The 27,003-nt window shown below is 41.4% G+C and overlaps 1 protein-coding gene across 4 annotated transcripts in view; it reads right to left on the bottom strand.

The window, feature by feature from the left end:
• Nucleotides 1-27,003, bottom strand: part of CDH11 (cadherin 11) — a 146,343-nt gene that overhangs the window by 99,728 nt on the left and 19,612 nt on the right. Inside the window, exon 1 of one of the 4 annotated variants that reach the window (XM_082863242.1) lies at nt 2,989-6,213. The exons of the other annotated variants lie outside the window; for them this stretch is intronic. The gene's annotated coding sequence lies outside the window, so the exon portion shown is untranslated. Of the gene's footprint in view, nt 1-2,988; nt 6,214-27,003 lie in introns of those variants that run through there. 4 annotated transcript variants of the gene reach the window in all.

The following is a 27,003-nucleotide window of genomic DNA, read 5'->3' as shown; positions in this document are numbered from 1 at the left end:
GAAGGGAGGAGAAAAATAAGAACAATTTATGAGTCAGAGTGAATGAACCATGAGTGTTTTTTTTTTCCTCTCCTCCTCATTTCTTTATAATTTTAAAAAATATTATCTGTCCTAGACATAAATTTGTAATTTTATAGTCTCATCATGCAACTTGAAGTGTCTCTCTCGCAAGGAAGGTATGTGAGCTGGCCACACCCAAAGTGAACTAGTGGTCTAGTAACTGAGATCCCTCTATCAATTTCCCGTACAGCCAAAAAAAAACCCCAAAAAACAAAAGAAAAACCCTATTCTGTCAAGAGGTACCAAAAGAACCAGCCAGTTTATTCCAAAATAGAAACAGGAAAATAGTTTACAATACTAAGTGACTGAATCATCGAAGTGTCAAATTAAATAAGGATACCATCAATTTGATTCTAAAGTACCCTGTGGTATGGAAGAATCCAAGAAGGGAGGTCAGCAACTACCAAAAAGATAGCACGAGAGGATTATCCCTGGAGGCCCCCCTTTATTTCATCCAGTTCATTCATCCAACACACACCTGCTGACCTCCTAGGGTGGACGTGGGAATGTGCTGGAGACTGGGGACAAAGGGGTGGACAAAATTAGACCTTGCACTTAGTGAGCTTGCATCATCATCTAATTTTGGCTGCTCTAACCTCACGCCTGGATAGAATTACCCAGAAGATATCTTGAGAGGTGCCACCTAGCTCAGAATAAATTAGCCAGTAACAAGGAAATGTGCTGTGATCAACACAACTGGCCTGCACGTCAGGGGTGCTGAGTTCAAGCTCAGACGCTGACAGTGTGACCACGGGCAAGCCCCTTTGCTACTCAGTTTCCCCATCTAAGCAATCAGGAGGTGAGTAAGTTGAATGTCTTAGGAAACTTGAAGCTCCATTTATTCTATGAGGCAACAGACTCATTTGTTGAACAGACTCATTCAGAGACTTCAAACTAAACTATAAACAGAGACTTCAAACAATTATGTATTATATATTTGAAAGTTGCGAAGAGAGTAGATCTTAAAAGTTCTCATCACAAGAACAAAAATTTGTAACTATGTGAGGTGATTGATGTTATTTAAGTGTGGTAATCATTTTGCAATGTATACTTATATCAAATCATTATATTGTACACCTTGGACTAGTACAATGTTATATGTCAATTATATCTCAGTAAAACTGAGGGGAAAATCCTAAACTAGAAGCAGTAGAACATGGAGAAAACATAGGACACTCTCCTGCCCACAAAAGCAAACACCTACCCAGTAGAAAAGAAAAGGAAGGAATTCAGGGAGTTGGTGACTGAAATATCCATGGGAAAGCTTTCGAGTATTATAATCCTGAGTTCAAATCCTCTGCCTTGTAATTAAATGTGTAACCTGGAGCGAATGACTCAACTCTGTAACTCTTGTCAGTTTCCTCATGTGAAAAGTGGTGTGTCTCTAATGCCTAACTCACCGGGTCGCTCTGAGCAGGTAAAGAGGTGATACACTCGAGGCACTCGGCACCACTCCAAACACACAAAGGGCGCTCAGTAAATTTTACCCAAATTAAAATGATGAGTTAACAGGAATATTATATATTGGAAACTTCCACTAAGACTCCTGCTAATCTTGTTCAATTTTCTATCCCCAGCACCTGGCATAGGTCAGCCATATAGAAGGTGCTTGGTAAATAAATAAATGTTAACTCTGATTAACTCATACTGATTGGAAACTCTGATTGACAATTATGTATATATGATTAATTAAAAATGAGAACACAGATTGGTTATTACTGTATAAATGCAGTTTGTTAGGGGGAAGTATCTTTCAAAATGCATGATAAAATGGTGTTGAAAAGGTCAGACACTGGGATACACCGACAAAACCAACATCCCATGTGGCTTCTGAGATCAGCAGAGGCAGAAGCCAAAAGGCATGAGTCAGGGACCAGTTGGAAGCATGTGCTGTCCCAGTAACTGTCCCGAATGAGCTCTTCATTCATTGAACAAACAGTTCAAAAGGTCCTTTGAGTAACTCCATGGTGCCCTTTGGCAGAAGAGAGGCAAACAGAGCTGACACCAAGAGCAGAAAATGTGAGCACCCGGGCTTGAGAGAAAGTGCTCCAAGTAGAAAATGAAAGGGGGTGGGCGCAGGGAAAACAGCGAGCCCTTTAACTAGTCTTTGATACAAAGCAACGGGACTGCTGTCCAAGAGCAAAATCCCAACATAGCAATGGAAAACGCCAGCCTTCATTCAGGCAGCTGCACAGCACGCACCCGCACCCGCACACCTGGATGTACGTGCATCCACACACATGAATACATGTATGTATCCACATGCAGAAGTACACACCCCAAGGAGGTAGAAATGACTCTAAAATAAGAGTCCACTTTGAATCACAGTGAACCAGCCGTTATGATCCATTTATTATGATGAGTAAAGGGGAACGTGGTGGCTCCCTGTAAGTAGGTCAGGCACCAATTGGTAGTCAGCTCCACAGACCCAGGAAGATTTAATGAGGAGGAGACCAGACAAAGACAGAGATGGAAAGAATGCCCCAAGTGCATGTCCCCAGGCACCACAATCTGGCAACGGGGCCCAGCCCACGTCAGTTCTCTCACAGCTGGGCCAAAACAAACTTTTGGAAACTCCTAACATAGGATCAACAGTCCAGGCTGAGCCTTGAGCCTTGGCTTTGGCAGCAGCAACGCCCAAGCCAGAATTAAAAACAAACCCTGAATCGTATGGAGGTCAGGACGTGAGTAGCAGGTATAGAAACAGTGCACGGCATACAGAGAGGTACGGAGGGGACAGCTGCAACAGCGTGGGCAAGGCATACATAAAACGGCACTGAGCTTGTGTCCACAAAAGCCAGTTCCCTTTGCTGGGATCTCTGTGCCACCATTCCTGTCCCTCATCCAGGCCGGCCAGTGTCGCTGGCATCTTCCCCCCCGGGCTGGCAGATGGAGAGGCCAGGCGCATTAAATCCAGTGCCTACTCACTCCACCACCACGAAGGTCACCGAGCTGCAGCTGGCCACCTAGAGTCTTCCTTGAGAGGCAGGATCCGGTGGTGACAATGCCATCTCCAAGGCACCTTTCCTCCTCGATCTTAGGACACCTCCTGTGGGGACACCAAAGTCTGCAGGGCCATGAGAGGGTGCAGCCCAGCTTTGTACTGGACAGCCCAGAGAGGCAGCCTCCCAGGACAGCCAGAGAGGCGGCCCCGATCCCTGACATTGCTGGCAGCCCTGAGAATGAGCCACTGTGGCGAGACACACACCCACTGCTAATGAGTTCCACACAGACACCAGCCGGAGAGGCAAGAGCAGGGGCTGCAGCAGAAGCAAAGATGGGGCGGGGCAGGGCCACATGGGGCCCACTTGGGCTCATAGGTGCTGCCGGCATAGCAAGGAGGACCCTGAAATATTTGTCTTCCCTCCAACTAAAAAGCGTCTTCTCCCCAACCCACTCCTGGCTTAATTAAAAAGAAAATGGCAGCCAAAATTTTATGGACATTTTTAAAAGGCAACTACTATCGTCTATTACTCTCATTTCATTGTTTTATTAAAGAGCATTTTAACATAAACAAATGTAAAAAGGGACATTTTCAAAATAAAAAGACACTTGGCAACCTAATACTTGCACACTGAAGGAATAAAAGCGTGCATAAATTTGCTTTATAACTTTGGATACCATATAAATTCATTTTTCACATTTTATTTGTAGATTTGTAAAGCAGTAAAGAGAGCAGTCTCTGGAGCGAGTTGCCTGGATCTGAATTCGTCCTCCTGTAGTTACTACGAACTGGACAACCTCAGACAAGCTACCTAACTTCTGTATCCCTCCATCTCCTCATCTCTAAAGTGGAGATAAAAACGGTACCTCCCTCATAGGGTTCTTGTAAAAATGAAATAAGTTCATTCATGTAACGCACTTAGCATACAGCAAGGCCTCGATAAACGTTACCTACTTACTTTGATCATTATCATCGTCATTAGTATGATCTATGTTCGGAAGTCGAACTGAACTTGGAACTTAAATGTTCAGGTTATAATGGTACATTCTTTGTGTATAATTCAGTTATGGAAAATCCAATAATATAGAGGTATGCAGACCAAAATAGAAACAACTCAATGCAATTTCTCTTGCTGAAAACTCAGACTATCTAGAGAAAACAAGAAATCAAAACTCCCAGACCTTCTCTAGCCTTTTCTCCTGCCCTCTCCCCCAAGGATCCAGAAAGGAGAATACTGCAGATGTTCAGCTACCTTTAAAACTTCTTAAAAATATTTTTAAAATATTGCATTAAATAATTGCTCATGTTGATCACTGCATTTTGGGGCACTCAAATTTTAGACCCTGTTGAGTGACTCCCTCACTTCATCCTGGCCCTGGCCTTGGCTGGGTGGTACAGGGCAAGTCACCTGGGGACAGTAGTAGAATGTAGTTCTGCTCCAGCAGGTGTGGGCGAGGGGGCCGAGGCCCTGCATATCTAATAAGAGCCCAGGTGATGGATATGATGCTGCTGAGGCTTGGGTCACTTGGGAAAGGAAGTAAACACCTGAGCTTCATTTTGGTGTGTCTCTTTGATGTCATGGTCATTTTCAGACAACTTGGAAATTCTTTCATTATTCATGGGAACCTCTGTTGTTAAATCTGCTGCTAAGTCCTTGGACCCAGAGGCAGGGAACATTCGTTGTTTTGTTTTGTTCTAAATCAAACAAATAGAATAAAGCAAATACCCATTGACTTCTGGTGACTGCCCTTTGGGGAGTTCATTTAACTTCCTATTTCCCTTGTTCCTCTGTCTGGCTGTGGAAGCAGGCACAGGAATGTCACAAAGGACAGGATGGGGGTGTGCATCAGTTAGCACTGCAAAAACACCCAGGCTCCGTAGGGAATAAGTTGCTGATGACAGTAATAAAGCAGCACTCGTTCGACATGCCCGAATTAACTCTTTCACTGCCCTTCCATAAAATTCCAGGGAGGAGCAAGAACACAGGTGCTTTGGACTTAGTAACCTGGGGTCCAGGTGACGGTTCCTTCACATATTAGCTGTGTGACCTCAGGCATGTGACTTAACTGCTCTGAACCTTCTTTTTTTTAAAATTTGGAATGTGATACTAATGGTGTCTACCTTATAGGATTGTTGCTGTGAGATAATTCATATAGATTTATGTACGATGCATGAAAAATAACATTACTTTTCCTGAAGTCCAAAAAAAGCACCCAAGCAGTTGAACATTAATAAGAAGCTCCCATGGATGTACGCTGTGTGTAATTTTCACCTCTGTTTCCAAGTCCAACCCTGTCTCAGAAGGTGTGTGTTCAAAATAGTATTTTTCTGTATAAGCCTTTCCTAATTGTTATACAGAATAATGCAAAACTTATTATGGTGATATTAAAGCATCTTCCATCCTTGGGTGGAAGAAATGGTTAATATATTTTTTATTAAAATGCATGTACCTGGAAATATCCTTTCAAAAGGAAAAAAGCACTAAACACACACACACACACACACACACTCACACACAAAGTTTACCGTTCTCCTCCCTCGTATCCCACACCCGGTAGCACAGAGCACTGTGTCCTACACGTGGTGGATCCTGGCAAACACGAGCAGACTGATTTCACAGAAGGAAAAGCTTGTGTGTCTGGTGATCTGCTCATCTCTCCACCATTTGGGGGGTGTGTACTGCCAGACTGGTCTGCCAGCCTCACTAGACTAAAAGGATGGAGAAGAGAAGACTGGAAGAAATGGCTGTCAGCCACGCCTTCAATTTTCACCAAGGTCTGGGACAGAATATCAGACAAGCTTGCTTGTCTCTGAATGAGACATAGCAACTCAGGCCAAGGATTATAAGAATCCACATGTGACAGTGGCCACTCAGCAGCACTGTCCAAAAGCCCTTACCCACTCTCCTGTGGGGGGAGGGGCACTCTTCATCAAATCCTACTTATGGGGCCATCTGTGCCCCTGCCCATGTAAACAAGCCCCTTGGCTCTCATTCAAGCATTGTTGCAAATTTCCCTCTTCTGGACACTATTGCTCCAGGCTGTGGGCTACTGCAAAGAACCTTTCTTCCTTCAGGGATTTCTCTGTCTAAACAGGATTTATGATGATCCTTTGGCAAGGATCTTTGAATCACTGGCTTTCACAGTATAGCTAAAAGGGTATTTCAGGAGAATCTACCTCTAACAAGCAATACAGCCCTGCAGATTTATCTCTTTTGATGAAACGGGCACAGCCCGATGCTCCCAGGATACTGTCCCTGGACAAGGTGCTACTGCAAAGCCAGTGTAGACCACATGGCACTGAATGGACCAGCTGTGTCCCAAATAGCTGTGTGACCTTGAGGCAGCTGTTTAACCTCTCTGAACTGGCGGTCTCATCTACAAAATGTACATGATTAGGGGACTGTCATGAAGGTTAAATTGTTGCTGTGAGATAATTCATATATATGTACTTTTGTATGATACACAAACAATAACATTACCTTTCCCAAAGTCCAAAAAAACACCCAAGAAGTTGAACATTAATAAGGAGCTCCATGGATATACACTTGTTTGTAAAGTTTCCCCTGTTGTACTCAAGCGCCCGGTTTGTGGTGGGGCTCAGTACACAGTACCTGATATTTTTGGTAAGGGAGGTGTGCAGGGAAAGAAGGGGCATTGACTGACTGCGTAGAGCTCTGCCTTTGAGAAAGGCTATGAGTCCCCGATCCCAGGCAGGATGAGATTAGTACTGCTGTGCCTCCGAGAATTTGCCAACAAGCTGCCTTCCCCCTGGAGGTACAGTACTTGCGATTCAGCTAGAGGAGCACAAATCCCGCCTCACCACTCCAGCACCTGTTAAGCTCAAATTTCGTTTGTACCAATTCTAGACTATTTTCTTTGATTTATCGCCTACAAACCCCTCTTCCAATTCCTGTATCCTGGCTTGAAAGGCATGGCTGTCTTTGCTTCTTCTTTTCTCTTTTACAGGGTGATGCCGACAGACCGAAAAAGAAAACCCTCCTTCTCTGGGGCTCACTGAGCTGCTTTTCCACCTGGAGCAGCCATCAATAACCTCCATCAATGGCTCACAGACTGAAAAAACGGAGGATGGGTGGAGAAAAAAAAAAAAAAAGAGAGAGAGAAGAATAGCTCTCTCTGATCCAGCCCATCCTGGGAGAGTGGTATTTCTAATCCTGCAGACACATGGAAAGAGAGCTCTGGCCAACCCCATTTTTTAAGGCGCAACTAAGACCCAAGAGAGTCTAACCAATCTCCAACAGGCATCTAGGGAGAATCAGGAGTATAAATGGGGCCCAGACCTGCCTGGCTGCACATTCCGCACACTTTCCATAACACCATTTCTAAGTGGAAAAAATATCCCGTAGGCTCTTATTCCTCAGCAAACACTCTATGCAAAGGTCACGAAGAAGTAAAGCCACCGGCAGGTGTAACTTCCATTCCAACATATGAACACCTGAAAATCACTTAATCCCTTTAAATGTCAGTTTTCTTATCTGAGGAAAAAATGGGTATAAGCATCTTTATTGATGATTACACAGGGGTAAAATGAGCTAATGGAGCAAAGAGCCTGGCACGATACAGAAGCTCATTACACGTGTGTACTTCCTTTCTTGGCTCCAGAAGAAAATGTGTCCTTTTTTTTTACCATAAGGCGCCTGTGGCGGAAAAGTGAAAATTTAATGTAAAGAGGATGATAACAATGAAACTGAAGCTATTGCATAGGCTGATTATACAGGTGGTACTCAAATGCAAAAACACAATGGCAACTGAGAAAAGAAAGGAAAAATAAAATTAGTAAATGCTACATCTCACCCACACAGTACCCTAACCAGTTTCTTGCAGTCAAGACAATGAAGAAAGTGAATTATGAGGTACCTTAAAAGGAAGTGTACAGGTTTTTACAATCAACACCACACGCTTAAAGGAGGAAATCCTTTTAAATTAAATACTAAGTCATTAGACAGCTATAGAACTCAGCAATATCAAGCTTCCCACATATTTGATGGGACAGATAAAACAGCTTTAACATTATATAGTTCACTCTTCTATTCATCTTCAAGACTTTGCAGCATCTTACCTCTTCCTATCAAGGATAAAGCCTACTCTTCTCAAATATCTTCACTTCAATTTACATTGGCCAGAAATGCATCTGTACGTTCTCTGTGTGCTTAACACCCACGTCCACATCATTCACAGGTATGGAAACACAGAGACATTTAGTTCAAGTGTTTATGAAGCAGAAGGTGGCAATTATGTTGATCCTCTGATTCGCGGACTATAATCACTTGCTTGAGAAACCCCCACCCCCAGGAGATGCATTATCACTGAAAGCAAATTATGGCGTCGTCTGTTCATTCTTCTGGAAATCGCTTCCATGTCTATCCCTAGATATAGATATATATCCTGACAATATATAAAAGTCAAAGGAATCTCCCCAACACTGAGAGTGAAATCAAGGGAGCTAAATCTGTGATGGTGTTTGTCTACAAGACTTCACAGTTTCTTGCCCTCACTCTGCTGTTTCCATGTGTAGAAAAACAATGCACAGACCCCTGCTATGGAGTAAATATGAATATATTTATTGAGCTCAAAACCTCTGCCTTCTGCTTGAGACATGTGATACATCAGTGTTCCTGGTGGCAGCAGGAACACTTAATATATCAGTGGGGATAGAATACCTTCAGTATTAGCATCAGCAGAAACACTGCAGTTGTCCCTTGGTATCTGAGGGGGACTGGTTCCAGGAACCCCACCTGCGGATACCAAAATCCATGGATGCTCAAGTCCCTTGTATAAAATGGTGCAGATTTTGCATATAATCTACAGACACCCTTCTATATGCTTTAAATCATCTCTAGGTTACTTATAATACCTAATATAATGTAAATGCTATGTAAATAGTTGTAAATACAATGTGAATGCTATGTAAATAGTTGCTGGCATGCAGCAAATTCAAGCTTTGAATTCTGGAACTTTCTGGAATTGTTTTCCAAGTACTTTTGATCTGCAGTTGTTTGAATCCATGAATGCAGTGGATACAGAGAGCTAACTGTGTTTCATATTATGCTATTACCCTAATAAAGGGATAGAGAGTCCCCAGAGGAAACCATGGACTCTCCCACTGAAGTACAGTTGTAAAAAATCCCGTCACACTGGAAGAAACAGATATTTTCTTCAAGAACTTCCCAGAAACTTTATAGGATGGTGTTATCAGTCTCAAAACGTAAAGAATTCTAATCTAACAGACTTTTTTTTTTTTTTTTTCTTTTTTAGTACTTGGGCCCCTCACCGCTGTGGCCTCTCCTGTTGCGGAGCACAGGCTCCGGACGCGCAGGCTCAGCGGCCATGGCTCACGGGCCCAGCCGCTCCGCGGCATGTGGGATCTTCCCGGACCGGGGCACGAACCGGCATCCCCTGCATCGGCAGGCGGACTCCCAACCACTGCGCCACCAGGGAAGCCCTCTAACAGACATTTTGATGAACAAGCCATCAAGCATTTATCAGCTGCTGCTTCCTGCTGTACTTTGCACTAGAGATCATGAGGTAGGTAAGCAATAAATGCTCCTGTGGTGGGATGCTAGAATCAGCCACTCAGAGGAAGTTCAGAGCCTCTTAGCACAGGGGGGAAAACTGAAGGAACAAAGCAAAACTATCAATAATACCATTTGGGGAATCTGTGGCAGAGGCTAAATGAGAAGCCTCTGTGGCAGAAGCCCAGGGCTTCTGACTGCCTAACCACAAGCAAAGTGTTATCTAGCCACTCTTTGTCTCCAAGCTTAAAAACAATTTCAAAATGAACACCCATATGTGTATAAAAGGTGCTATCACCCCGTTCCAGCATGCCTGCATTTATTCCTAAACTAGGAGTGGTCTGAGTCATGAGAAGTTACAGAAGTAGCCAGCCTCATGAATGCTGATAAAGCCTTTCACATGCAGGGGCATGGTGAATTCATTCAGGTGGGCCCTGTGACTGAGCATGCTGTGTTTTTGTTTTTGTTTTAAATCTCGAGAAAGATTATATTTCAAAGTTACAGTAATCAAAATAGTATTACTCTATTTTTGAGTAAATTTAAATTTAGACTTACCCTAACTAGTCACTAACCTTTCCTTTCTTAGTTCTGCGTTTTGTTTCTTTTACTTTTTTTTTTTTTAACATCTTTATTGGAGTATAAGCATGCTCTGTTTACTAGGTGCTGGGGATACAATGGCACGTACCATAGGTCTCTTCACTGTCTGTATGAAGTCTACAATCTAACTAGTGATCACTAATAGATAACCAGGAGGAAGGAACAGCTGCTATGGGAAGAGTTGCTCAGGAATAGCCTCTCCAACAGATTTATTGAAGGCTGGGAAGCCTTGAAGGACAGGGAAGAGTTAACGATGGGAAAAAAACAGTATTTTTAAGTATGGTAATTCTTTTCCTACCGTGGTTTTCTTTGAATTTTATCATAGAGAAAACACTGATTTTTTTACCCCCTCCCCAAGATGTTTTCTGAAAAGCATTTGTACATATATTTATATGTATGCTTTTACTTTGATTTGTGTTATGAAATTTATCTTACTCTGTGTGTGTATGTGTGTCTTTCCCAATCAGCATTCAGCTGTGAGTCTTCCAGACTCTGTGGTTAGGTTTTGATGCTTAAACTCCTTAGCATGGCCTGAAAATGGAAACCCTTTTACAGCCTGGCATCTCTTACCTTTCTTGATTCAGCTGAGCCCTGTGCCTTGCAAAGTGCATGGTCCAGTCACACCAGATCAATTTCATCCCTTCAACATGCCAGGTGTTTATGCTTCTGTCATTTGCACAACACATGCTCCTGGAGGTCCCAAAATGAACTTCTTTCCCTTTCCCACAGGGTAAATTATGTCTCAGTCTTTAAAATCCGTCTCTTTTCTCCAGCTTTCTCTGCCTGACTCATCAGGTGGAATTAACGGATCGATCTCCTGGAAACCTTTCTCTCCTTTGTATAATTCTTGACTCACATTGCATTATGATTATCAATTCAGTTCTTAGGTTTTACTTATTGATATTTTTAAATTACCAGATAATGCATACTCAGTGTCAAAATTTTGAGAAATAAAATGTATAGATGAGAAAATAAACATTTCCTTCCGCTACTTTCCCCTATTTTTAAACACAATTGAGATCTTTCTTCTACTGCACCTGACCTCACCACTGCTAAACGTTCTTCAGGAACCCTCTTTATTTATTTATTTTTTATTTTATTTTTTTGCGGTATGTGGGCCTCTCACTGTTGTGGCCTCTCCCGTTGCGGAGCACAGGCTCCGGACGCGCAGGCTTAGAGGCCATGGCTCACGGGCCTAGCCGGTCCGCGGCATGTGGGATCTTCCCGGACCGGGGCACGAACCCGTGTCCCCTGCATCAGCAGGTGGACCCTCAACCACTGCGCCACCAGGGAAGACCAGGGAACCCTCTTTTAACAGTAGTGTAATTGCCTGTCAGGATGGACAACAGATTATATAACCATTCAACCTCCTACTGTTGGGCTATTCAGTAGTTTTAATTTTTTCTTAATTAAGAAAACTTAATTGTGCATTAATCTCTGTCTATATACCTGTGTATTCTCTTAGGAGGGATGCTTACAAGTAAAACTGCTGGGACAAAAGAGATGATATTTTAAAGCTCTATGTACATATTGCAGATTATTCTCCAGAAGATGTTTTAACTAACACACCCACCAGTAGGGTGGAAATGGCTGTTACACTCCTCTGTCCCGTCATGATAGCAACTGCTCCACCCATATATTATTGTAAAAGGTGTAAATGCATAGTTGCTTCAATTTCTGTTTCTTTGAATAGCAACACAGTTGAATTTTTCATATGTTTGTGTGTATGTGTGTGTGTGTGTGTGTGTGTGTGTGTGTGTGTACAGTCACACATACAATTCTGGGAACTGTATGATTAGGTCTTTCCCCTGTTTTCCATTGGGGTGATGGTATTTTTTTCTTATCCACTTGCAAGAGCTGTTTATTCAAATATTAAAATACTTCTTTAGATCATATTAGTTTTGAGTATGTCCCAGATTTGCTCTTTAGTCATAATTTTGCTTATGATTTTTTTAAAAAATAAATTTATTTATTTTTGGCTGCGTTGGGTCTCCGTTGCTGTGCACGGGCTTTCTCTAGTTGCGGCGAGCAGGGGCTACTCTTCGTTGCCATGCGCGGGCTTCTCATTGCGGTGGCTTCTCTTGTTGCGGAGCACAGGCTCTAGGCGCGCGGGCTTCAGTAGTTGTGGCACATGGGCTCAGTAGTTGTGGCTTGCGGGCTCTAGAGCGCAGGCTCAGTAGCTGTGGCGCACGGGCTTAGTTGCTTTGTGGCATGTGGGATCTTCCCGGACCAGGGCTCGAGCCCGTGTCCCCTGCATTGGCAGGCGGATTCTTAACCGCTGTGCCACCAGGGAAGTCCGCTTATGATATTTTTGATGTACAAAAGTTGGCAGTTTAATTTGTCCATTCTTTACTTTGTGATTTTTTTTTCCCTTTATGGTTGTTTCTTCACATGCCTGGCTCCCGGATGTACCATGACCTCCATTAGGACAGGTGTCCTACTTTATTCATCTTTGTATCTCCAGCACTTTATGGAATGGCAGAGCCCAGGATATAATCATTCCTCCATAAATCCTTGCCAGATAGAACTGTATTGTATTTTCTTAGTAAAACCCATCTCTCAAATGATTTGCTTCTATATATGAAAATGCACATATATATAATTTTTATATATTGAACATATTTCATATTGGATAATACTGCAAATACATGCCTCTCTTTATTCACTATTCTATTATTTCTTTTAAATACTTAAATTGATCCATCAAACTACATATCCTAAAAATTGATATGAAAATTTAATGGTATTGCAAAGATGAGCCACTCAGTATAACAGTAATGCTAGGATGGGTCACACAAGATAGGTAGGGAGAGTATCTGCTATCGATTGCAATACAATGCAATACAATAGAGCTGATCAAAATGCTGGATGACTATCAGAGTAGAATGTTATCTGCTAGATCAAAACCCAGAACATCCCAAAGGGAGCATAGGCACTTTTTTTTTTTTTTGGTATTCTCCAAACCATAAAGGCATCGTATAACTCAAAAATCTTCACTCTGAATATATTCTGAAATAAAACTTGATTTCAAATAGCTGTATAGTTTACTAATGTGTTCTGAAATCAATTTGTGTTGAAAACATAGATGTGACTTGTAGTGTGAACACAGAATGGGTTCCAGGAAATGTCACACGAAGTCCATGTAGCATTCCCGACAGGGAGGGGGACAAAGAAGAGAGAGGTGCCGATGACCCGCTCTGGTCCGCGCACCACGCCCGGTGCTGCAGCTTCCCATTTCAGTGGGAGTTCACCTAACAGTCTCTCCCCTTCCCACTTGGATGAGGTCCCACTCAGAGGCTGTGGACAGGAGATCCCCACCCCCTGGAGGAAACCATAGGGCTGCTTGTCCACCCACATCCTTTTCAAGAAGGCTCAGCTTCCTGGGCCATGCCGGCTTAAATTCCTTCTAGTGGCACCCTGACATCTGGCCAGGTTCCCAGCTCCACTGTCTGCCCAGGTGACAACTAGGAAACTCCCCCTTTAACAGGTAATAGCTGTGTAGAAAGGAAGAGGCAGGGACATAGGCCTCACCCAGGGCGCTATGCTGCCAATAGGACTGGGTAGACCAGTGAGCCTCTCATCATAAGAGGGGGAAGAGTTGGTTAGAAAAAAGTGCTAGGCAGTGTGTGAGCACAGGTGAGAAACATGCAGACCATACCACCGGACAGTCACAGGAGCCAGACGGGACCTGACATGCTACTGTCCCCCAACATCCACACCCAGATCACGGCTCTGCTCCTTCTTGCCTCAACCTTAATGTGAAATGAAAAGCCCAGATTTAACTGAATTTCAGGAAAAAGAGGCCCTCTGGGGAGAAAGAATTATTTGATAATAAACTTCTAGCATCATCTTCTTATATCCAGTCATTTATTCATCCATCCATTCATTCAAAGCTTAACACCCAGTTAAAGGCAGGATGCACAGTGGATAACAGAATGGATTTTAGCATCAGGAAGGTCTGAGTTTAGTCTAGAGTCAACCCACCATCAGCTTGGAAGTTTTGGACAGGCCACTTGACTGTGGTAAACCTCATTTTCTTCACCTACCACACAGGATAGGGGCACTGCAGGGGGATCAAATGAGAAGGCACACAAGGGGCACACGTAGTAGAGCATGGCCCATAGTAAGTGTTCCCTAAACAGGACATACTTTTTTCATAGGAAAGCACACCGTATACTTGTAGTGAATGTGTCTCCCATGAGCACTGTTCCAAATGACTTGATCCTGAAAAGCAAGTCTGTGAGATCTTACTTTTAATATTTTGACAAGTAATACACTGAAGCCCCCAAACTTTGAGTGTCTCACTTGAATTACCCAGCAGCTACTTTTCAGATTTGGAGTTTCTGTCCAGTTTTGTATCACTGCCAAGCATGTGCTTTTTCCAAGGTACCAGGCTGCCTGGTCCAAATCTAGGCAGTGAGATGAAGGAAGAGTGAGAGACAGTCTTTCCTCACTTCCTAGTGAGAGCGGACATGGGAACCAGTCACAACCAATGATTATGCCCAAGATGATACGTTTCATACTGAGCCTGAGCAGCACAGGAGCACTGGCTGACCTTATGAGGTCATTGATGTCAGGGGTCACACTGGTCCCAACTCATTTGATAAATTGGGTCTTAAAAGCTGAGAGTGTGTCTAAATGGCAAGAATGGTAAAGGCTGGCTGTTAGGTGAAAGGCATTCCAGGAGAATGGAAAACCTGTATCATACCTTTCCCGTTCAGACCATACTGGCACCCAAATTGTAGCTGAGGCAGGCTTCTCTTTATACAGATGTTCTCACAAATCAATGGCTAGGGGATGATAGAATTGGTATATCAACATCCTGCAACCCCTTACAAAGGATCTAGGCACTGGCATCAATGGTGGCTAACATCACAAAAAGAGAAATTACAGACATTATGTGCCTCCTGGGGGAAGTACACACCACCACCTAGGAAGTAGTCTTAACAATGAATAAAAGAAACACAAAAATTGAATCTGAATCTGGTTAAGACTCTCATCCAAGATCCAATTTTCAGAAGATTAAGAGGACTGAGGGAAACTCTACAGCAATGGTTCTCAGTTGGAGGCAAGTTTAGCCCCAAGGTGCATTTGGCAGTACCTGGAGATGTTTTTGGTTGTCACAACTGGCAAGGGGATGCTACTGGCATCTAGTGAGTAGAGCCCAGGGATGCTGCTAAACATCCTGTAACACATAAGACAACCCCCACAAGAAAAATTATCCTGCTCAAAATGTCAGTAATGCTGAGGCTGAGAAACCTGTATTATAGGATTATTCCATTTCTTCAACGACAGGGAGTGATGGAAGCACTTACAGATTAAAATAAACTGGAAAGGACTACGTAAAGATAAACAGGCAAAATTCAATTATAGTGTCTGGGGATGCTCACGTTGGCAATGAGAAGGTGATCACCAAACAAGTCAGAAAAGTGGTCAGGCTCATGCGGAGGCAATGTCCTGCCTGTTTCTCCCTCTTCACAGGGATGGTGGCTTAGAGGTGCTCACCTTGGAACAATGCACTTAGCTGTACAATTGTCTTTGTGTTTTCTGTATTATATCTAACAAGAACAGAGTTTAACATTATATTAACAACAAAATAAAAAGCCTTTCTTTTCTCACTTTGGCTAGGAGTTAATTAGCTTATAGCTACAGACTTTTAAAAAATCACTGATTCATCCAAGTGCATTTCTATTTCTTTTTCCATGTTTCCCACAGGTACTTAAAAAGTTATTTCTAACCTTGTCCACTCCTGTTGCTTATTTCTAGAGAATACCGGCTAAAGTCGCCCAGAGTGTTAAAGCAGCAAGCGGAATAATCGAGCATAGGTGCTGAGGTCAGATAACCTAAACTGTCGCTCCGTTCCACCGTAGCAGTTCACCCAAGCTCCCTGACTTGCGTTCCTTCTCTGTAAAACGAGGTAAGTACCTTCTACCTTGCTCATGGGGTTGTTGGGAGTATCAGACAAAGAATTTTGCTCGTACTAATAAGCATAATTATCATAAAGATTATCATAAGCAAAATAAGATATCTAGATTATCTTAAGAATACAGTAGATTCTGAAAGACTCTAACTAGATTCTGAAAATAGCTCCTTTTGTAAAATTTAGCTCTTGATTAATTGCACACGTGTCCGTTCAGCAAGCACTGAACATGTGCTGAAACCAGTCCTGGAGGCTGGGGATGCAGACAGGTCCAGTCTCCGTCCTCTCATCTTTCATAGGAAGATCTGAGATTCTATTGCTGCATAGATTCACTCAGTTCCGTTTTTTTTTATTACTGAAACTCACCACTTTTAGGCACTACAATTACTTCCAATTTAAAATAAGGGAACTAAAAATCAGAAAACAGCAATGCATATCATGGTTACAGGTCTTCTGACATTCTTTGGGCATTTGCTGATTACCGGGCCCTCAGCAAAGCCCTTTTCACTCGCTGCCTTAAAATCGCCATGTGAAAGAGAGGAACTCTCATTATATCTGTTTCAGATATGAAAAGTAAGGCTGCCAGATGATCTTGAGCGTTCCTAAAAGCTGCACAGCCGGTACATGTCAATACTAAGATTCACCTGAACCAGCTTCAACTTAGGAGCCTGTCTTCTAATTTAAAACCCAGTGGATCTTGTCAGACTAGCTGGAGGCTGCTTTTAAGAGACCAAACTATTCCCTCTTCCTGGTAGGGCCGCTGTCTGTTTTAAAGGCATCATCTGCCTATGACATTGATTCAAAAATCTCTTCTGGATCTTTAGGTCTGTGAGCTTCTCTAAAAAGAATTGTGGTCTGAAGGAAAGCAGTGTCTCATCCTTTACAGAAATCAGAAAGGTGAACACCTTGCATAAATGAAGGCATGCAGCTCGTGCTGGGTCATCTATACTGTAGACCAGTGGTTCTCAAACTTTATAAATCATCAGAAGCACCCGATGACCTCTTCAAACCACTCCAAGTGTTTCTGACTCAGAAAGTCACTGCCTGGACCACCTAAATGCATTTCTAACACAAGCCCAGGTGATGTGAATGCTGCTGGTCCAGGGAGCACATTTTGAAAGTCAAGTCCTAGACTCATCTCTGTTGGTTCTGAGATATTAGAATGTTTATTCCCCCTTTCTGAGTATCCATGTGCCTCTGTCAAGAAAGCTGACAAGAAGTAAAGAATGGGGCAGTAGGGGTGGGCGCTTTCTGAAAATGGACAAGAGCTAACCCAGCACTTAAACTTTACAGAGCTTCCCCATCACCTGGAGACTTGTTATAAATGGAGCTTCTCAGAACCCACACCCCATCTGGCTGCACAAGGCTGGGTTTAGGGTCCTAGAAGCTTCCTTTGAAACAGGGTCCCCAGGAACATGGAAGCAGACGGTGTACAGACCACCTCCTATAAAACCCTTGGAAAACAAAGACAAATCCCAGAGCTTGTAAGGAAATAGGTCCTCAGACCCTTTGCTCTGAAGGCCAGGGTTTGGCCTAGAGATTGGACATCCCACAGAACTGTATGCTCTTAGATGTTCCATAACAGAGAGTAAGAGAAAGTGCATCTAATTTGGGTGTGTGTGTGAAAACATCTAAGTCAAATATTCGACTTTAGGACCTTCAGAGTGAATTTTAAACGAGAAAAAAAATATCATTTGAGAGGAAAGGAAGCTCTAGACCAGCACACCCTGGAATCTTTCCATTTAGAGCAGGCTTCAGAGTCAGGTGTGAATTGGAAATGTCCCAGAAGATAGGTACGGGGTAGTCAGAGCTACTACATTTTGCACCTGACACAGGATTGCTCCCTCCAGTAATGACAGCAGCACAGCCTGAGCAGTTTCAGTGTCTTAATCGCTTTCCCTTTCTTTCAGAATGCAGGGAGTTTAGTCTAATTCTTCATGCCTTCCCGTAGGAATTATCGAGTGTCAGCTACCATAGAGACTCTGCAAGTCGCTTTGTATAAAAACTGTTTGCAGCAATTCAGAGGACTGTGTAATTGAGTTAACAAGTTGCAGGAAATGCATTTACATCCTGGACTGGAACCGACGACCTGTCCATGAGAAGGTATCGAGCAGCGAGGGCTGGCTTATTAATGCCAGTTATTCACCACACACTGCTGTAGTGAGCAAATTCTGAATTCCAGGCTCTTAACACTTTGATTACAGTTGATACAAATGATGGAAATTAAAAACCCCACTGTTGGCTAAATGTCAAAGGGAGGATTTATGTAAATTGATTGCATTAGGTGAATTGTTTGTGATGTAACATGTTCCACCTGATATCTCAAGGCTGATACACGATAACCATGATTGAGAAAGTGAAGTGATAATGGATTTTGCTAATCCTATTTAATTGGGTCCTCCTCCCAGGTAAGGACTATCTTTGGACTATAGCTGAATCTACTCTAAAATATGCCACACGTGGTCATCCTTTGATATCATCAAGATGCCGCTAAAAGACAACGACTCACTTTAATATTTTAAAATTCCCTTCTCCTAATTTTTAACAGTAATTCATTTTCATGGAAGAACATTTTGAAAATGCAGAGGTTTAAAACAAATTCAAGTTGTTTATTTGAATAAATAAACAAATGACTGCAAAATGAACTATTGATAATCTTATCACCCAATGATAACCGTCATTAGTACCGTCTGAGTTTATTACCTTCTAATTATTTTAACCATGCTTTTTAAAATTTATTTTTCAAAGTAGAGATTGTGGTTTACATGCAATTCTTTTTATGTATCTTCTGATAAAACTATACCACATTTTCCCATATTATTAAAAATATCTTCATAAATCTAACAAATGACTTCTCAAATCTAAGTTGTATGAATGAACTGTTACTATTTAGAGGTTTCCTCTAAGGGCTAGTCATTTAGCATGTTTTCACTTTTGACTCCAATAAAAAAAATGTGATGAGCAATTTTTAACAGCTTTATTAAAGTATGATTTATATACCGTAAGAAATCACCTGGAAGAACATTTTTTTGTGACTCAATCTTTGTGTTTCAGGTGTTTCCTAAGGCTAGATATCCAGAAGTAAAACAATTAAGACAAAGGGTCTGTATATGTTTAATCTCAAGAAAAACTTTGACAAATGCCCTCCGGTATTGATTCATACTGCCATCAGCAAAGTATTAGAGTACTCATCTTATTCCACCCTGGTCAGCTTGAGTAGTAGGAGAATTATTTAAGGTCCTGTCACTTTTAATGAAGAAGTCAAGATGTCACCATACAGTTCAAAAATGGAAAGTGCATTTAGGAATTTTCATTTTCACTTTCGATGCACTTTGCTTTTGTCCTTCCATCCTGCTTAGTTTTAAGGTAACATGGTATTCACAGGGGCTTCCCTTATTGAACTTCTCGCTAATAATTCAGGTTGAGTGACAATATGAGTAAGTTGCATGCAAACCAAATAACAGCCTTACCTAAACAAAGAGACATAAGCTCCAACTCTGGGTTCCCAGTCATGAGCTATATTACCCTCTCTAAGGATTTAACCTTATCATTTTCCTTATCACTAGAAAAAGAGTTGAAATAGAAGATGATCAAACAAAAGTTGCAGTCACTTAACCAGACAACTAATACATCTCCAGGTCACTGTTTGAGACAAGGGGTTTCATTTTTAAGAAGGTATGTTACATTTATTTAATAGATACCTAGAATTAAATTCTTTACAAAAGTCATAGTTTGCTTTCAAAGAAGGGTCTGTCTGGGCATGCCAAACAATAACACTCTGTGTTTGAAGAATACAAAATGATTTCTAAATATTCTTCCACCCTCTAGTTCCAGTAGCCCTTCTAAAAACTTGTTCTTAAAACTATCAAAGGGGCTTCCCTGGTGGCGCAGTGGTTAAGAATCTGCCTGCCAATGCAGGGGACACGGGTTCAAGCCCTGGTCTGGGAAGATCCCACACGCCACGGAGCAACTAAGCCCATGAACCACAACTACTGAAGCCCGTGCACTTAGAGCCCGTGCTCCGCAGCAAGAAAAGCCACCACAATGAGAAGCCCGAGCACAGCAGCGAAGAGTAGCCCCCGCTAGCCGCAACCAGAGAAAGCTGTGGGCAGCAGCAAAGACCCAATGCAGCCAAAAATAAATAATAAATAAATAAATAAATTTATATTAGAAAAAAACTGTCAAAGAATGGCAAAATAACTAATTATGCCTGAACTACTCTCATGACTTATTCCATTCTCTTGAGGCATGCTGTGATTTAAAAAAATGAAGGATTTGTAACTGTTAGTTATCAGCACTTCATGTAACTTTTGATTTAAGTAACAAATACCATTTCAGCTCTATGTATTCATTATGCCACTAAATTGCAAAGGAAAGAAGCCAATTCTAATGAATTGTAACCATAGTTTCTTTTGCGTATTACATATTAGAAGTGGGTAGCACTTTAAATTATGGTACACAAAACAGCATATAATTAATTTTGAATAAAAGATAATGTATTCTTGCTAAATACGAGTTATTTTAAAATCTCTTAATGAAGAACTAAGCATATGCTGTGCTGCACTGTGAAAATGTTTAGCATATGTCATTAGAGCCAACATTTTGCATTTATTATTATATTTATTTTCAATAATAATATATTATTTTAAGTGAACACAAAAAAATGTAATCACTAGCATTCCAAATGTGGAAAATATATGCAAATTACAGGAAACTTTGTGGCTTCCCAGAAGTTGTCACTAAATAACTTTTTGATGGCATGGTGCGATTGCAATTTGCAATAGAATGAGAAAAATGGGAAAGACTGTTACTTTTAAATCACAGAACATATGCACAATGAATTTTAAAATTCAGATATGGAGATAAACATTTCTATTCTGAAAATTGACATGTTCTGAGTTTTCATGGAATAGCAATGCTTAAATCTAGACCTTAAGTTCTATCTGATTTAGTATTGGCTCTCTTTCTGACATTGTGCTTCTGGTTTTAAAAGGATGTATCCTGAAGGTTCTACACTCTTAGGACGACTGCATTGAACTTCTAACTGAGCATGATCCCTGGTCTTCATTCTGCCTCTAAATACCATGATCATCATTATCACCAATACCTCTACAAACAGCACCACCATCACCACCAAAACAACACTGAATCTTGGGCCATATCCTTCCTAGCCTTACTCTCCACATCTGTACCATGATGATGCCTAATGTCCCTATAAACTAGCTATGTGCATAGGCAAACCACCCGTCATCTTTAAGCCTTACTGCTCTTAGCTATAAAATGGCTATGCTAAGGACCTTTTTATTTCTAATAGATCTGCCCTTTTCCTCAGCTCTTCCTGACTGCCAACAGAAACACACAATAAAACCAGATTTTCTAAACTCACATATGCTTTTTACTCTTGCTTCATTTAAATTTGGAGAGAGAAAAAAAATGTGGACAGTAGAAATGAATTGCGATATTGCAAAAGCCTAGAATTAAAAACAAAATGTAAAGTTTATTTTTAAATTCAAGGTTCAGCTTCTCTTCCAGAGGAATAATGACTAATTCATCAGAAACAGACTGAACTAGAAGCAACCACTATTTCATTCTTCTCCAAATACCCTAGGTTTGGAATTACGTTCAATATGTTTCTTTCTCAAGTACTAATGTGCAGTAATGAAAAATTGAAAAATGATAAAATTTTAAAAGAAAACAAAATAATTCATGATACCCTCACTACATAATTGCCACTGGTATTTCAGAATGACTCCTTTCCATGACTCCTTTCCATCCTCTGGTGTGTGTATGTAGAAAGTTGAAATCACACTGAACAGGTAATTCAGTGGTCTACTTTGCACCTCTTAACATTTGACTCTAAGCATATGTCCATGTAGCTACACATCTTCTTTGTGAATACTTCCAGTGACAATTGCAGCCCACCATAAAAATATACCATAATTTATTTAACTGATCTACTCTTGATAGATATTTAAGCATTCTTTTCTTTTTCATTTTTTTTTTGCTATGATGAATATTTTGTGCATCTGATTTTCTAACATTTCAAGCTACTTCTTTAGTCTTAATTCCCCCAAATGTGAGATGAATATTGTAAAATCTCAGCAGAAATAATATCATTACTTTAAAATAACTTCGGTGGTTTATTTTTTGCACTGAAACACTCATCCTTATTGTTTTCTGTGAACTGTTTTGATCATACCTCAGCAAACCAGCACTGTTACCAATGTCCCTGGGTGTCCCATATCCCTTCCCACCACCACTGTTACAGTGGGAGAGAGATATTTATTTTTATATACTGCTTCTCTCTCTAGACTAGGCTTTTCTGCAGGAAGATTCTAGATGATTAAACATCCTAGCCTCAGTTCCCTGCTTAAAGTCAGGCACATTGTAGGTGCTCAATAAACATTCTCTGAATTGATTAATGCATCTTGAAAATTATTTATGGAGCCCCATCCCTGTCCCAGAGCTATAAATGTATCTCTTGTTCAAGATGTAAAGATCTTCTCTATTTATTTTCCTTTATTTATATCCTGGCACATTCCACAAAGAATTTAGTGCAGGAGACCTCTCTGTAAATCAGTGCTGTCATCTAATGCTATTGCTGAGATGAATTTGCAAAGGACAAGGCTATTCTTTCAGATGTCATTTTAACTGTTTAGTTTGCAAGGATGAACAGGAACATCAAATTATGTCACTTCTTCAGAGACGTCTTCTTGGGTCTCCTTAGCTTGAATGAGCCATTTCAGCTCTTTCTATTACATGACTCTATTTATGCGCTTTATGACAACTACCCCAATTTGAGATGGTCCTATCATGGACGTTCTGCCTCTTCCAACAGAAGTCTCATAGAGGGCAGGGTCTGTCTGGTTCACTAACATAGCTCCATCTTGTAGAACTGTTAATTAGTACGTGGTATACTCTCAGACCTGGAAAGGTTCTTAGAGGTTATCAAGTTTAGCTCCATTATTTAAAAAGAAAATGTAAACAGATGCCCCAAGAGGGAAAGTTAATTGCCCGAGGTATAACTAAAAAATGACAGAATCTGGGTGAGAATCTGGAATTCCTGACTCCCAGGGCAGTGTTCTTCCACAGCTTCTTGGTGATGCTATCTCTAAGCCTGGAGCAGAGGAAAGAGATGCTCACTCACACTGAGTGAAGGGAAATGGAAGTCCTTTGGACCAAAGCGATAGGAATCCCAGATTTCCCTGGTGGCGCAGTGGTTAAGAATCTGCCTGCCAATGCAGGGAACACAGGTTCGGGCCCTGGTCTGGGAAGATCCCACATGCCACGGAGCAACTACGCCCGTGTGTGCGCCACAACTACTGAAGCCCATGCTCTGCAACAAGAGAAGCCACCACAATGAGAAGCCCACACAATGCAACAAAGAGTAGCCCCCGCTCACCACAACTAGAGAAAGCCCACGTGCAGCAAAAAAGACCCAAAGCAGCCAAAAATAAATAAATAAAATAAATAAATATTTTTTAAAAAGTGATAGGAATCCCTTTTCTTGGTGTCTTTGGCACTATCAAATCCCTAAGTATAATTCTCTCTTCATATAGCCATTTGCACATCAACCATAATACAGATGGCAGCTGTCACTATCTTCCAGTTATTGGTAGGGACTCCTGGGACACAGAGGAGCTGTGGGACATGGCTACAGCTATGTGAGCAAGCCCAGGCCAGGTGCCACGTGGCCATTTACCTGGTCCACAGACACATCTCCCCAGTTCTCTTATAACTCAGCTCAAATCATAGGCCCATTGTCCCATTCCTGCACAAAACCATGAACCATGATTCTACAGCAGACACTGTGGTTTCTCCTCATCCTGAGAGGCTTTTCCTTACAGGAAAATACAGGCATACCTTATTTTCTTATGTTTTGCCGTATTGTGCTTTGCAGGTATTGTGTTTGTTTCCGTTTTTTGCAAACTGAAGGTCTGTGGCAACCCTGCACTGAGCGGGCCTATTGGTGCCATTTCCCCAAAGCATTTGCTCACTTCGTGTCTCTGTGTCACATTTTGGAAATTCTCACAATATTTCAAACTTTTCCATTATTGTTATATTTGTTATGGTGATCTGTGATCAGGGATATTTGATGTGACTATTAAAAAAAGATTATGACTTGCTAAAGGCTCAGATGATGATTAGCATTTTTTATCAATAAACTATCTTTAATTAAGGTATGCACATGTTTCTAGACATAATCCTATTGCTCACTTGACTACAATATAGACTACAGTGTAACTTTTACACACACTGGAAAACCAAAAAATTTGTGTGACTTGCTTTTTGCAGTGGTCTGGAACCAAACCTGCACTATCTCCAAGGTATGTCTGTATATAAATAAAAAGAACCCTGTGTTAATATTGTTTATGTAGTGATGTGATATACTAAACAGATTCATTAAACTTCCAGTAATGAGAAAAAAATATCTCTTTTCTCAGGAGTTCATGGGAGGCCAAAGGCTAAAACCCACCTTGGATGCTGTACCTGTTCACTATTTATTCCTGAGACCCAAAGCCTTTTAGGAGTCCAGTGACCCACTCATAGACAGGTAAACTCTGGGGCCACAAAGGGAAAAGCCTTGTATGAAGGTAGTAGAGGAGATTAGAGACAGAGATGCCCAGAACTCAGGGCTCTCAGTGGCTCAGAGCCCAGTACTCTGAAGAGTGGTGTGGTTCTAGAACAATCAGCAGCTCTGGTTTACCTGGTTATATTCCTCTGTTTCTAGTCCATGCCCTCTTGGCTCCTTCTGGGAGGAAGCTATGAAGCAGTGTGTTAAAGGAACAAGGAGAGGACTGGGGAGATGCTGGACTGAGACAGGATCTTCTAAATCCCATGGAAGTGTCACTACCTAAGAATCTTGATTACTAAGCTGGTCTAGTATGCTTGGGCCCCCACTTGAATTAAGCAACCCTAGAGATATGTGTGTACACATACATACACACACACACATCTATACATACATATACATCTCTCTCTCTATATATTGATATATACGTACATCTATACATCTATATGTAAATACATATGTACTATGTGTACAGTTTTCTGGGCTTATTGTTATACTGCTAGAGGCACTGGTCTCTTCATAAGGCTCTTTGAAAGAAATTCTACGGGCATCAGTGCCAAGAAATGTTTTGTCTCACCTGGAAACTAATGCATTTTTCATTTGTGGTGGTTGTCTAACTCTTGGTGTTTCTCCAGCTGCTTAGGTTACTAGGAAACAGTGCTGTACGTCATAAATTATGCTGTGCTTTTCAGTGAAGTTTCTTGCTCTACCTTACAACCTTCCTCTTGCTTCCCCCCATCTTAATTTCTTTTTAAGTTTATTTTGTTGAAATCTTAGTGCAGAGCTGGTATTTATGAAGGCCATTTCAACCTCTCTTAAGAACAGAAACAGCCACAAATAAATGGACAAGTAAATAAACCATACTGTCTAAGCTCTTCACCTGGCCAGCCTCTGGGAAGCCAACCACCTTTCTCCTGGCAGCCTGTCCAGAGATTTAGTTAACCCCTAACACGTAGTAATTCCTTATTAAGGCAGAGTTTGTCCTCATGGTCGTACAAGGAGCATATACTCAAAGAACAGACTTCTAGCTAATTAATTTTGCTTTCAGTTATTCAACATCTAAGAGGCCTTTTTATGGTTCTAAATGTGTGCATTACAGCGTGGATCAGAACATACTGAAATTACCAATTTAATTACATCCTCCTCCTCCAGACTATTAGCACTTTAAGGGAAGAGACTGATAGTTTTACCTCAGTGTGCCTAGCACTGTGGCTATTACCTAGTAGATGCTTTGTGTATAAATGCATGCTTGCTAAAATAGCTTCTGTGTGCATGTGTGTGTGTTTGCATACATACATACCCATATCTCTGCATGTATGTATCTATATTGCCTTTCACTGCACAAGCCTCTCTCAAGTCTCAAGCAAATCTCACCAGAACTTACGAGGCAGTGTTTTATTCTCTCGTGCAGTTAAGTCACAGACGCACTCACATGGCTCTTACATAGCACAGCCAGGCTTTGAGTCCAGGTTGGCCTCACTCTTAGCTCTGTCCAGTTTGCTGCATTGCCTCTCAGTGTGACATCACGGTGAGTTTCAAGACAGAATCAAAACTAATTGGTTGTATGCAAAGATGTCTCCAAACATCTTTGGAAGAGATGAGCTCTAGATAGCTGGGTATGGCCGACCATATTCTCACACTGTTAAGAGAAATACCATATTTTACATTCCTTCATTCTCATTATACCCTTCGATTACTATACTACACCATCTAAAATACAGTTTTTAGAAAATGTAGTTACTACATGTGAGGGTCAGCTTTATGTGTCAACTTGGCTGGGTTACAGTCTCCAGTCATATAGTCAAATACTAATCGAGGTGTTGCTGCAGAAGTATTTGTTGATGTAATTAAACTCTAGACTCAATCTTCTTTAAGTAAAGAAGATTATCCTAGATAATCTGGGTGGGCTTGATTCAGCCAGTTGAAAGGCCTTAAGAAGAGAATGGAAACTTCTTTAATGAAGAGGAAATTACACCTGAGGACTGAAGCATCCGCTCACACCCTACAGCTCCCGTCTGCCCTTCCTGCCCATCTGCCCTTTGGGTTTCAGACATGCTTCGCCAACCCGCACAATAGCTTAAGCCAATTCCTCTCAATAAATCTCTTAATATATGTATATCCTATTGATTCCGTTTCCCTCATAGAATCCTGGATGAGGCACTACGCGTACATCAATATTTACAAATGGGAAACTACAGAGAATTTCATACTCAAAAGAAATGGAAGGGGTTATACAATCTCCTGACAGCAGTCAGGGACACAATTTAACTCCCCTGAATGACAGTTGTCTCCTTACCTGCATCCAAAAGTAAAATTTCAAATTTGTTAAGAAAACCTAAGAGACAGTGAATTTAAGGAAGTTGGATTAAGGGGCCACC

Source organism: Leucopleurus acutus (genome assembly GCF_964270905.1).
Source record: "Leucopleurus acutus genome assembly, chromosome: 20".
NCBI classification, from domain to species: domain Eukaryota; kingdom Metazoa; phylum Chordata; class Mammalia; order Artiodactyla; family Delphinidae; genus Leucopleurus; species Leucopleurus acutus.
The sequence above is the reverse complement of the archived record's forward strand: the minus strand, read 5'-3'. Positions and strand labels throughout refer to the sequence as shown.